This window comes from Kogia breviceps, chromosome 3, assembly GCF_026419965.1.
Source record: "Kogia breviceps isolate mKogBre1 chromosome 3, mKogBre1 haplotype 1, whole genome shotgun sequence".
NCBI classification, from domain to species: domain Eukaryota; kingdom Metazoa; phylum Chordata; class Mammalia; order Artiodactyla; family Physeteridae; genus Kogia; species Kogia breviceps.
Window position 1 is genome coordinate 76682183 of NC_081312.1, and position 13428 is coordinate 76695610.

The 13428-nt window shown below is 43.6% G+C and overlaps 1 non-coding gene across 1 annotated transcript; it reads right to left on the reverse strand.

Moving 5' to 3' along the window:
- Positions 1-2273: 2273 nt before the first annotated feature.
- On the reverse strand, positions 2274-2346 carry TRNAT-UGU (transfer RNA threonine (anticodon UGU)). Its single transcript has one exon. It is a non-coding gene; the product is annotated as a tRNA-Thr (tRNA).
- Between the last annotated feature and the right edge of the window lie 11082 nt (positions 2347-13428).

Genomic DNA, 13428 nt, shown 5'->3' on the forward strand with positions numbered 1-13428 from the left:
CCCGCCGGGAGGACTCTAGCCTTGAGCTCCACCCTGGAGGGAGCCTGGAGAGAACCGAGTTGGAGCCTGAGGGCCCGAGTTGGGGTCGATTGCAACACCGTTGGGTCCTAAGCCCCAGGACAGACGCACAGGAGGTGTATCTGCCGGGCTGCTACTGCTTCGCGCGAGTATAAAATCTTAGGGGCAGAACTGATGGGCATCAACATACGGGGAGCCAGTATTTTGATCTGTTGGAGGTGATCCAGTCTGGGGCGTGTTCGTAAAGTCCAGACCCCTGTAGCTTCCCAGAATGAGACTCAAATGTTCCATCTCCCCACCTCTGCTTAAATTGTTTCCTCAGTCTGGAATTCTCTCTCCCGGTCCCATCCCAATTCACGTCCAATCCTGTTCCTCCTTTCTGCTCCAGCTCAAAATGTTTTTTGTGGAACTATAAAAATCTATAAACAGCTGAATAAATTAAAAGGGCCTCCCTCTGAATGAATGTATGTGTATAGAGTGAATGAAGGTCTCAGGGGTTTGTCCCGCAAATTAAGAGTCCCAGGGGCCGCAGGATATATATATATATATATATATATATATATATATATATATATATATATATATATATATATATATATATATTCTGTACCAACGAGTGGTCTTGGATCTCCAAACTTTGGACCTCAGGCAGCAACCTAAGCTCAGCTAGAACATCAAACCCAGAACTTCCTTAGTTGGTTGGAAGAGTTAGTGCACACTCCCTTTTTTACTGAGAACCGTGCCCAACAAGTCCAACTTTTCAAGAGGTGATTCTCGAAGTTCATACAACCATGCTGAGTTTATCCTTGGGACGGGGTAAGGTCTGGAGAAAATGACTCCAGAAGAGGGAAAACGACGTTAAGAAACAGGAGAGAAACGGCTCGCTTGCTGGGTGGTTGCAGACTCCAGAAGAGGCAAAACGACGTTGAGAAACAGGAGAGCAACGGCTCGCTCGCTGGTTGCAACCCCCAAAACATGAACCCTTTCCTTCGAGCCGGAATTGAGCAAGCGACTTAAGGATGGTTGATGTTCTTGTTATACTACAGTCCTTCGCTCTACTAGCTGAGCCACTGAAGGAAGCACAGCAAAACTATGCCTACTCTTCTATATTGAGGACATTGATAAGCAGAGGTTCGTGCATAATGGCCCACTAGTTGCCGGTGCATGGACACCACGTAGCAGCCAGCTTAGGAGAAAGTCCTACATCCGCGGTTCTGCGGACAACCTCTCTAGAGCTGGATTTTCTTGCTTCAGGTACGGGCTTCAAAGCAGGACCAGCCAGTGGGCTCTTCACCGGCGCACCTAGAGCCTGTGCATCCCGAGGCCGCCCCGGACCGTGGCGATCTGCTCGCCCCTGGGCTGTTCTCTTCACGTAGTGCGCTGCCCGGGGCCTCCCTGGCATGATGTGTGTCTAAAGTGGCAGCGGACACCCGGGCATCGGAGAACTAAGGGCTGAGGTGGTGGAACATACAATTCTGATCGCGCAACTGCGAGCCAGGGAGAAGGCGGGCCTCGGAGCTCTGGCCTGGGCCTTTCTTTTCCACACTTCCTGCGCTCGCCTCCAAATCCAGGAGCGTTTGCACATGCGAGTTGCTTCTCTCTTCCGCTTACACGTCCACAGAGTAGGGGAGGGAGGGGTATATAATACATATGGCTAAACCCAATGTTGCTATGAGAATTGACTTGGAGAAACTATTTTAAGGTTTTTTAAAGAGGAAGCCACAGTTTCTTTGAGTCAATAACAAATTTAGTGACCCAAGTCCCGACGCTAATTTTCCCGTTGAGATACTTAAATGTTCGAAAATCCACTGAAATATGAAAACTTGCCGGACCCCCAAATCTGGACAGCTGACGCCGGCTCTTCCCCTGTGGGGAGGGGGACCTTGCTCTGGGCTCTAAATCTGCCCAGAGCGGGTGCTGAGGGCTCGATCCCATCTCTTTCCCCACCGCCCTTAAGCCCCGCTCCGGCTCCGGCCGCCCTCAGGGCTCTTGCTGCGGGTCCTCACAGCCAGGGCGTCCGCGGAGGCTGGCAGCGCTCCCCGCAGTTTGTAATGGACTCCGCCACAATTCAGGCAGCGATGCAGCACTTGCGCACTAGTACTGGAAACTGAGAGGAAGCAGCTCCGCTCGGGTGCTTAATTTGGCACATCTGGACACTGGCGAGAAGATACGAGCGGAATTTTCGCAGGGGTTAAAGTTACGAGAAGAGAAGTGGGCGGCTGGTGAGGAAGATTTGAAAATAATAAGTACTCACAAGGCCCCAGCGAGATTTGAACTCGCGACCCCTGGTTTACAAGACCAGTGCTCTAACCCCTGAGCTATAGGGCCTTCACATATAACGTTTTTCTATTTTTCCCTGCTGGGCCTTTATTAGCGTGTCTGTAGGTACCAGGCGACCAAAACCTGAACGTCGTTTCTATCTATTTCCCATCTACTGGAACTAAGTTTGTAGACTCTTGCTGGGGACAGAGCAATATGGGGGGCGGTGACAGGAACTACCACTATTTTAAATTGCAGAAATCTGCCCAACCCAACACAGTCTGATGTGGTGAAAGCTTCCCCCCCCCCCCCGCCCTCTGCAGATCGTGAAAATTAAGATATTTCACATGAAACCCAGACATCCGCACACGGTTTTCTCCTTGATTTGGACATCAACCGACAGGCAACCGCCTGCCTCAAGTTCATTAGACTAGGGACCTAGTATTATTCAATCTTTAAAAAGAAGGAAATTCTGCCATCTGCAATACGTTTCTTGCATTGTAAGTTTTCTGCATTGTCTAGGATATGGTTAAAATGTTAATTTCAGGTAGACTAATAAAAATGATGCATTTAGTAAATTTAAGGTTAAGAACTTAAAGAATGAAAACTAAAAGTAAAACAAAATGGGGGAGATGAATGGAATGATAAAAGTGCTTGTTTAATACAAAGAAAGTCAGAAAAGGACAATGATGATATATTTAAGATTATTTTAAAAATCAAAATGGAGTAACTATGTTTCAGGCATCCAAAATGGAGCCAGGTACCCATTGTGGATGTGGTTTCTGAAACATTCCCAAATCACTGAGAACTTGAATTTTCTGAACTGTATCAAACTCAAGGACATTACCAGTCATTTCCAAAACAATATCTGGTACAATATTTGTTTTTCTCTTTCTGACTTACTTCACTCTGTATGACAGATTCCAGGTTCATCCACATCTCTACAAATGACCCAGTTTTGTTCCTTTTTATGGCTGAATAATATTCCATTATATGTATATGTATATATTTATATATACCACATCTTTATCCATTCATCTGTCTATTTAACTTATATATGTGGAATCGAGAAAAATGGTACAGATGAACATATTTGCAGGGCAGGAATAGAGATGCAGACCTAGAGAATTGATGTGTGAACATGGGGAGGAAGGGGAGAGTGGGATGAATTGGGAGATTAGGTTTGACATAAATACACTACCATGTGTAAAATAGATAGCTAGTGGGAACTTGCTGTATAGAACAAGGAGCTCAGCTCGGTGCTCTGTGATGACCTAGATGGGTGAGATGGGGAGGAGGTCCAAGCGGGAGGGGGTATATGTATACATATAGCTGATTCACTTCATTGTACAGCAGAAACTAACAGAAAATTGTAAAGCAATTATACTCCAATAAAAAATATATATATATATATCTGCTAGCAGCTGCTAGCTACAATCTTGTAGTTTCAAAATGTCCCCCACCCATGTCACAACTATGTTATCATTTCAAACCCCAATCAATCCTTGCTTAATAAGCACACTTACTTCCTCTAATTCATGACAAACAATTTATGTAACCCCAGTTTTTTGCCGTTGTAAGCTTCCCTCATTTTGTAATCCAGTGGAACACAATTCAAGTGCTTCCTTGAATTTGTGCTTCCTGGGCTGCAGTCCTAACAAACCCCAAATAAAAGCATTTATTTTCTGTCTCAACCAGGTCTCTGTTCCTGGATTTCTTGGTTAACAAGGAATAAAGAAACAAAGAACAGATAAAGAGGGAACTTACTGTGATGACACAAATGTTTTAAACCTTGATTATTGTGATGGTGGTACAACTTGGTAAATTTACTAAAATAATCATTGAATTGTACACTTACATAGATGAATTTAAGGTATGTAAACCATACCTCAATAGTTATTTTTTTATTTTTTGAAGATGTTGGGGGAGGAGTTTATTAATTAATTTATTTATTTTTGCTGTGTTGGGTCTTTGTTTCTGTGCAAGGGTTTTCTCTAGTTGTGGCAAGCGGAGACCACTCTTCATCGCGGTGCGTGGGCCTCTCACTATCACAGCCTCTCTTGTTGCAGAGCACAGGCTCCAGACACGCAGGCTCAGTAGTTGTGGCTCACGGGCCTAGTTGCTCCACGGCATGTGGGATCTTCCCAGACCAGGGCTCAAACCCGTGTCCCCTGCATTAGCAGGCAGATTCTCAACCACTGCGCCACCAGGGAATCCCGAGTTATTTTTTTTAAGTATTGATGGGAATAATAGAAAGCAAATAGCAATTGGTAGACTCGATCTCCTCTGTATCAGAAATTACATTTAATGTAAATGTTACAAATATTGTAGTTAAAAGCAAAAATTGTTAGATTGAGTAAAAATGAGACCTAACTCTATGCTGTTTATAGAAAACACATTTTAAATGTAAAGACAAGTGTTGACAGAAATAATCAATAAACAATAAACAATAGAAAGAGAAAAGAGTTTTATTTGTTCCAAACCGAGGACTGTACCCTAGGAGACACAGATTCAAGAAGCAATTGAACTGTGTTCCACCAACCTATAAATGGAGGCTTACATAGGCAAAAACTGCAAAGTTATGTAAGTTGCTTGTCAAGATTTAGGTTTGGAGCTGGCAAGAAGTAAGGGTGTTTGTTAAGCAAGGATTGGTGGTGTCCAAAATGGTTGCATAGTTACAAGAGGAGACCTAAACCACAGTTATTCCATTTTGATTTTACAATACATTATTTTCTTTAATGGGTAAAGCAGATGTACAATGCATGTTTGACAGGTCATAAGACAGGCTGTTCTAGTTAGTGTAAAGTTCAAACCAAATTGTGTATAAGCCAGAATGACTTGTGATGATGCAAATGTTTTAAACATTTATATATGGAAATTTATGAAAAGTTTCAGTTTATGAATTCAAATATATGAAAATTTCTTCCATCATACAGATAGGCTGGAAGTAAAAAAATGGAAAAGACATACCATTGAAAACTCTAAAGGAAAAAGGATGATGTAGCTATATCAATATCAGACAACAGATTCTTTAAGGTGAGAAGTACTGTATGAGATATTGAGGAATATTTTATTATAAAAGGGTCAATAATATACAAAAGCACAATATTACTTGTGGTACCTCCATACAATGGACTATTATTCAGCACTGAGGCCTATAGCATGAGCTATCAAGCCATGAAGAGACATGTAAAAACTGTTACGGACTGAATGCCTATGTTTCCCCCAGATTCATATGTTGAAGCCCTAACCCACAATGTGATGGTATTTGGAGATGGGTCTTTTGGGGGTAAGTAGGGTTAGATGGGGCCATGAGGATGGCCCTCAAGCTGGGAGCAGTGTCCTTATAAGAAGAGACATCAGGGCTTCCCTGGTGGCGCAGTGGTTGAGAGTCCGCCTATCAATGCAGGGGACACGGGTTCGTGCCCCCGTCCGGGAAGATCCCACATGCCGCGGAGCAGCTGGGCCTGTGAGCCATGGCAGCTGAGCCTGTGCGTCTGGAGCCTGTGCTCCGCAACGGGAGAGGCCACAACAGTGAGAGGCCTGCGTACTGCAAAAAAGAGACATCAGAGGGCTTGCTTTCTCTTTCTCTCTCCTTCTCTGCCATGTGAGGACATAGTGCTTGCCTGCAAGCCAGAAGATAGCTTGCATAAGAATCCGACCATCCCAGCACCCCGATCCTGGACTTCCAGCCTCCAGAACTGTAAGTAAATAGGTTTCTGTTGTTCAAGTCACCCAGTCTATGGTATTTTGTAGGGCAGCCTGAGCTGACTAAGACAAAAAACTCAAATGCATATAACTAAATGAAAGTAGCCCTTCTGAAATGCTACATATTGTATGATTCCAACTATATGATGTTCTGAAAAAGGCAAAACTATGAACAAAACAAAAAGATCACTGGTTGCCAGGGGTTGGGGTGAGGGAGGGATGAATAGTCAGAGCACAGAGGATTTTTAGGGCAGTGAAACTATTCTATTTGATACAGTAGATACATGTCATACATCTGTTAGAATCCATAGAATTTGTAACACCAAGAGTGATCCCTAATGTAAACTGTGGTCTGGGGTGATAATGATGTATCAGTGTGGTTCATTGATTGTAACATATGTACCATTCTGTACCCCCTAGTGTGGGATGCTGAAGATGGAGGAGTCTGTGCATGTGTGAGGGCAGGAGATATATGGGAACTCTATGCACTTTTTACTCAATTTTGCTGTGAACTTAAAACTGCCCTGAAAAGACATTCTATTTAAACCCTCCACAATATCCTTGAATTTTTATGTATCTAATAACACGTCTTCAAGAAACAAAAGTTTCTTACTGAGAGAAGAAATTAAAAAATACACAATCATCATTGGATATTTGGACAATCCTCTCTCAGTAAGTATTAAACAAGTACACAAAATATTCAGTGAGGACTTCGAAGGTTTTATGAACACAGTAACCAGTATCTGGTACTGGGAGGTAACTGGATAGATTCCTTAAAAAAAGAAAATTTGAGTAAAGTTTACTATGCATATGCCAACTACAAATTGGCATTTGCCATCTGCCTCTACAAGGATTGTTGCCGGAAGCCGTCCAGCATTGCCAACTATTGCCTGAGCAAAGCTCGGCGAGAAGTTATGGCATGAGGAAGCAAAGCTCCTCTCCTGGTGGGCGGCGGAAAGCATCTCTTCTGATTCTAGGAAAATTCTTGCTAAAAACTGAGGGGGTTTCTGGAGGGTTTAGGCCAAGAAGATGGAAGTATTACAAAGCAAATCCCCCTCGGTACGAGACCACAACAACCCCTGTAACCACAACAGTAGCTATACCCACTGTAAATAATTTACTTTGGAAAAAAGTCCCTTGGTCAGGCAACAAAGGAGTGTTTCAATTAAGGAGTAGAAGTTCAAAGGAAGAATTAGATAAGCTATGGCCCACGGTAGGAATAAGGGATATAGAAGGGAAGCAAATAGTGGGGTATTATGTACAGGATGCCCCCAAATGGTGGATTATGTGGCATGCCCCCTCTCCGGTATATTGTAGGAAAAAGAGAGAAGCGGAAGGACTTTACTGTAAATATTTTACGAATGAATTATATGTAACTATTGATTGCCTTACGTAGAAAATAGAATTGTATTTTCGCACAATGTGTTTTGAACAAGGTACTGAGAATACTGGGACACAGGCCAATATATGATGTTAGCTGAAGTAGAAAAGAATAAGTAGCTTTTTAGACCTAAACATCCTGTTTGCGCGAAAAGATCTTAAAACGGAACAATGCTTGCTAATGTTTTCTGTGTGTAGGTGTAGAAATGAGGTAATGAGTCAAAAACAGGAGTTACGTAGAAAATGCTGATGCTATTGTTTAGAAAATCCTATATAAGAAATGATATGTCAAAAATAAAGCTGTCAGAAGCTTAACAGAAGCTCTGGCACCTATCCCCTTGCCCCGTTTATTTATTTATTTTTCTCGCCGACGCCGTTGCCTCCATCTCAGGGACCCCTGGTTCTGCCGGGGCTGGACCTCGGTAGATTGTCACTAGCCACTGCAGTCCCTGACCTTGAGCACACCCTGAAAGGAGTTCAAGGTGGAGATCAGGAATGAGGCAATCTGTGCTCTGGGAAAAACTGGCAAAACAGGCCTTCAGATAGTTAGATATTTTCAGGAGATTTTATGAGCCCAAATTCTTGCATCTTCTTACATCTAGAAAAGCACTAAAATAATTAAAAGAGACATCTGCTCCTTGTGACTAGCAGAAAGCCTTGCCAAAATGTGTGCTTGACTGCATGTACCCCCCTTCACTAAAATCATGTACAATACTGAGTTCCTCCCTACATCTTCAGAGCTGTTCCTCAGAGCTATCTGAGATGCTGTCTCCCAGGCTATAGTCCTCATTTTGCCCTAAATAAAACTAACTCACACCTCTCACATTGTACATGTTTTTTCAGTCGACACATACTTCAGTCACTCAGTTGACAGAATGAAGGACTGTAGGATGCATATCCTCGTAGACATCCTTAGGTCTCTAAGGTTCAAAGGAGAATGCAAGTATTTTGCACACTACTGACAAAGGTGTGAACTCTACCTTGTCTAAGTCTGTAAAATGGACATGATAAAAAATACACTTGGACATAGAAGATCAAGGGTAGATGAGATCCCCTGTTCTTGGGCCAAGATCTTGCAGGTGCATTGTTCATGGACCTCAGATTTCCTAGGCTTCAAGTCTTTAAAGTTCTTTCACAGATGAGAAAGATCTCTGGTATCAAGTTTCCAGGGTGACCTCAGTTGATTAATTTGTACATGTGCAAAGTTTTCCATGTGGCCTAGGAGAGGGTAAGGGTGCAAGCATTTCTCCTAGTTTCTGCTGCACACTCATCTGTCTTTATGCCATGCCCAGTAAGACAAATACATGTGGCCAGAGATTTCAGAATATAGCACCATTTGATTCCATTTTTGCATAGTTCATCTGAGACCTCTAGTGTTTCTAGTCCTGGGCATCCTTGGGTCCACATTCTATTCATATCTTAAGGGTCATAAAGTGACCAGTACTGTTCACCAGTATTGGAAGGACCTTTTCCTTGTCCTTAACAGTAGTCTTTACTATTTTGCCAGGCTTTTCTCTCTCATTTATATCCAAGGCCTCTCATTTTTCCCCCACTGCCACCATATTGAGTACACATCTCTTCCCTGCACACTGCTTTCAAGAAGTCTGCACATCTTTGACTCCTCCAGTTTGCCTTCCTTATTTCTGTTACAATTCCAAACTACAAAACTGATCTCTGTTGCAGTGGTTTTCGAAGCATGGTCCCTGGATCAGTAGCATCAGCATCACCTAACCACCTGTTAGAAATATACATTCTTAGGCCCTTGGTCTTCTAAATCAGAAATTCCAAGAGTTGAGTCTAGCAATCTGTCTTTTTAATAAGCCCTCCAGGTGATTGTGATGCATGCTAACATTTGAGGGCCACTGCTCTACCACTGGTGAGATGCCCCTCTCCAGTGATCTCTTTCCACACCAGCAGGGAGCTCCAGCCCCAATATGTCTACCGCTCTTACCCTTGAAAATACATTGAGGTTCTTTTACAGAGATCCCACAGAGAATCTGAGTCAGCAGTCTTCCTGCAATCCCTGTTCCTTTCACTTTTATGTGGAAATTTATGGGATTTCAGGACGAGATCTCTATTTCTAGGCCCAAATTTCCCGCTTTTTAGAAGGACACCAGTCATATAGGATTAGAGTCCACACTAATGACCTCATTTTAATTTGATTACTTCTGTAAATACCTTATTTCCAAATAAGGTCACATATTGGTGCACTGGGAATTAGGACTTCTATGTATCCTTCTGGAGGGACACAATTCCACCCAAAACAAAGACCATAGAATTTTACTGGAGGCTCTTGGAAAATCCCCTTTATGTGTCCTGGGATCCTCCAACACCACCATGGGATTAATTTTCCCTTCTCTTGGGGGAATTAAGAGACAATGACAATTGTCTATTCTTAAGCAAGTAAGCCAGGTCTGGGTGCTTCTTCCCTGACATAGACTGCATATTTGCAAGAGAGAGGGAAGCACAGAACATATACATATACAACCTCCCCATTTAAAGCTCTTGGTGGAATTTGCCCCCCAAATAGCTTTAATTTTATCAAATGAAGGATGTGATTGGATATCACCAGGGAACCACAATCTCTACCCTTAGAAGGCAGAAAATTGGCCCAAGCATCCCCCAATCCCATCACCCAGGCTTTTGCTTAGCTAGAGTTAGAATTCCGAAATACAAAACCGATCTCTGCTGCAATGGTTTTTATTGCCCCCGCCCCACCCCAAGTCTAGACAGTAGTTGTGAAATAATTCTCAGCTACTGCCGCAAAGTAGCAAAAGAGACATATCAGCATCTTGGCCTTCTGTAACTTCCACTTCGTTGTAATTAAAAGCAGCAAGAATTCCTTTTCACGTAGGGAACATGGAAACTCAAGTTTGGTGGACCCTAGACAGATGCTCAAACATTTGGAGAACTGATGTGTGGCTATGTGTGGCTACCCTTCTCCGTGTCAAGAGGCGTGACAGTGTAAAGCTAATTCAGTCGCCTATTCTGGCCCCGTTCTCAGGCTCCCCTGCGGAGGCCGGCAGGCTTGGGCTACTAGGTAAGATGAGGAGCGGGAGCATGAGAGTTATCAGGAATCCTGGGCTCCTTGAGTACCGGTCTGGGCTCGGAATCCGGCCTCAGTCCTTTTGGAAGGACGTCTCAGTCCGTCTCCTTTCGCAGTCGCCAATAATAATAGCCTCCACATGGCTACAACTGCGCAGGGGAAACGGGACCTCTCTGGGAGACGCAGAAATGGGAGACACAGAGATACAAAAGGGACTGGAGGCTCCCGGGAAGCAGGAACCGATACAACCTAGAAGACAGCCTCCCTTCCCGCAGGCTGAACTGGGGAGGAAGACTGCAGACTCTGCTTGGGCTGACATTAGGGAGCGGGCATCGATTGGCGTCGGCTATTTGCGCTTTCGGCCAAGAGAAAGAAGCAAAAGGGAACTAGGAGACAAGCTTTTTTTTTTTTTCCCCCAGTCGTTTAACGCACTCTCTGTGCATGACTTCTGGAGACTCGAAGACTCCTTTCCCGGCTTCAGAACCGAAAAGTATCAAACTCAAAATTTAGCCAAGGATTGAAGTAGCGGCGCGCGGGGGGTGACAGCAAATAAGAAAGTTTGCTCTTTCTTATTCCACCACCGCGATCCCCAAGTGATCTGGAGTCTAAATCAAGGAGTTCATTCGTCCTTTCAACAGTTTTTGAGCGCTTACTGGGCGCCAGGCGGAAGCTGACGTGACCCGCCTTCGCAAAGATGTTACATTCTAGATCCCAAGTGCTGCACTTCGGGAGCGGATACTCGGTTTTGAAGGTCTTTCCCTTTTAGTTCCTGGAGTGAGAAGAGCTGTTTGTGTTGGGTGCATGCAGGTTCGAGTCCTAGTAGAGCTGAGAAGAACTTTCTTAGTGTCCCTTGGTGATACCTAGAATCATGGTTTCGGGTCAGGGAGCAGGGAACAAAGCGGGAAAAAAAAAAAAAAAAAAAAAGGCAGAAAGGAATAACTAGCAAGTGTACAGAATCTTGCGGCGTAGGGTTGGAAGCGTGGCCGAGCGGTCTAAGGCGCTGGAATTACGCTGTGGTCTCTTCGGAGGCATGAGTTCAAATACCCACTGCTAATAAGGGTTTTTGTTTCTTGATCACTGCCCGTGCCCTCACTACAGGAGCGGATAAGGACTTGCCAAAGGTGGTGTGGCTTTTAAGCTGGGGCGTTCAAGTTGAGGAGAGGTGGAGAGCCTTGAAACCGGCGGGGTGTCTTGGGGTTAGGCTCTCCGGAAGCAGGAACCGACCCAATCTAAACGATAGCCTCCCTCCCTGCGGGCTGAACTGGGGAAGAAGACTCTGCAGACTCTGGGGTGGGGCACGGAGGAGAGCGGGGAGTCAAGTGACACTTTGTCTCATCATTTGCTCCTAGGTGTTAACCCGGCAAAATTCGGGCAGATGCAAAGTGTCCCCGTGCAGTTTCTGCTGCTGACTGCCTCTGGGACCCCTACAGTTTCCTACGGGATGTTCTCTATTTTTCCACTGGTCTCCCCGCTACAACAGCACCCCCCCTCTTCTCTTTCCGTCTCTCCCTCCAGGTAAAGGTGGTAAAGTCAAGCCAGTAAAGGACGATGGGTTAAGCAGGAAGCGAATCATGGAGGGAGGCAACTGCTCACCAGCTCAGGGAAGTGATTCAATTCCGAGGCTTGAGCCAACCAAGGAAGAGTATCCTGACCCACCCCTAACCCTCAAGGTATCCTAGGATGGGTTCAAAGTCAGAATTTGAGCTCTTTAAAGAACATTCTCACTTTCTGACCTTTGGACAATGACTTTCCTGCCCCATGTGCACTGCCTTTGGTACCCAAAGGGTGCACTGGGCACGGTTTGGCACTCATTGCCCCCAGGTCTGAATCCAGGCATTGTCCCTTCCTCAAGCCTTTGAGAAGGAGTCATAGGTTCATCGTTTTAGTACGTGGTGATAGTCCTGACTGGCCCATGCCCTAAAGGAGGCAAGAGATAAATTTGCCCTTGTGACTTGTTACTTTAGTCAGTCTCTACCATAGTGACATTTTGGATAATTCTTTGTAGTAGGGGCCTGTCATATGTATTATAGAATGTTTAGCAGCATCCCTGGCCTTTACCCACTAGACACCAGTAGTACTGTCCCAGTTTTGACAACCGAAAATGTCTCCAGACATTGTCAAATGTCCCCTATGAGGCAAAATCCTCCCTAAAGACTGAGGGTGCAACTACAGTATTATCACCCAGTGTTTGGTTTGTCTTCTCAATCTCTTCACAGTGTCTTTTGAAGGGCAGGGGTTCTTAATTTTATGAAGTACAATTAATCATTGTACTTAGTTTTTCTTTGATGGATCATGCTTTTAATGTTGCATCTAAGAAATCTTCCCCCAACATAAGTTGACAAAGATTGTATTCTAAATATTTTATAGTTTTGATTTTTGATCCATTTTGAGTGAATTTTTCATTCAGTGTGAAGTAAGGATCAAAATTGTGTTTTTTAAAAGCATCATTTGTTGAAAAGACTACTTTTCTCTACTGAATTGCCTTTGAAATATGGTCAAAATTTAGTTGATAATATATGTGTGGTTTTACCTCTGCACTCCTGTTCCATAGATTTATTTTTTGTATCTTAATGCCAATACTACAGTCTTGATTATAGAAGATTTATAACTCTTGAGGTCAGGCTCAGTGAGTCCTCCAACTTTGTTCTTCTTTTCAAAGTTGTTTGGAGCATGCTATGTCTTTGGATTTTCATAGGAATTTTGGAATCAGCTGGTCATTTTCTGGGAAAAAAACTATTGTTATTTTGATTTGGATTGCATTGAACCTATAAATCAATTTAGGGATAATTGATATCTTAACAGTATTGTCTTCTCATTCACAAACACAAAATGTTCCTCCTTGTATTTAGGTTTTCTTTCATTTCTCTCAGCATCCTTTTTTCAATGTACAAGTGTACATGTTTTAATGCTAAGTATTTCATATTTAATGATTCTATTGGATTGCTTTTTTTTTTTTTTTTTTTTTTTTTTTTTTGCAGTACGCGGGCCTTTCACTCTTGTGGCCTCCCCCGTTGCAG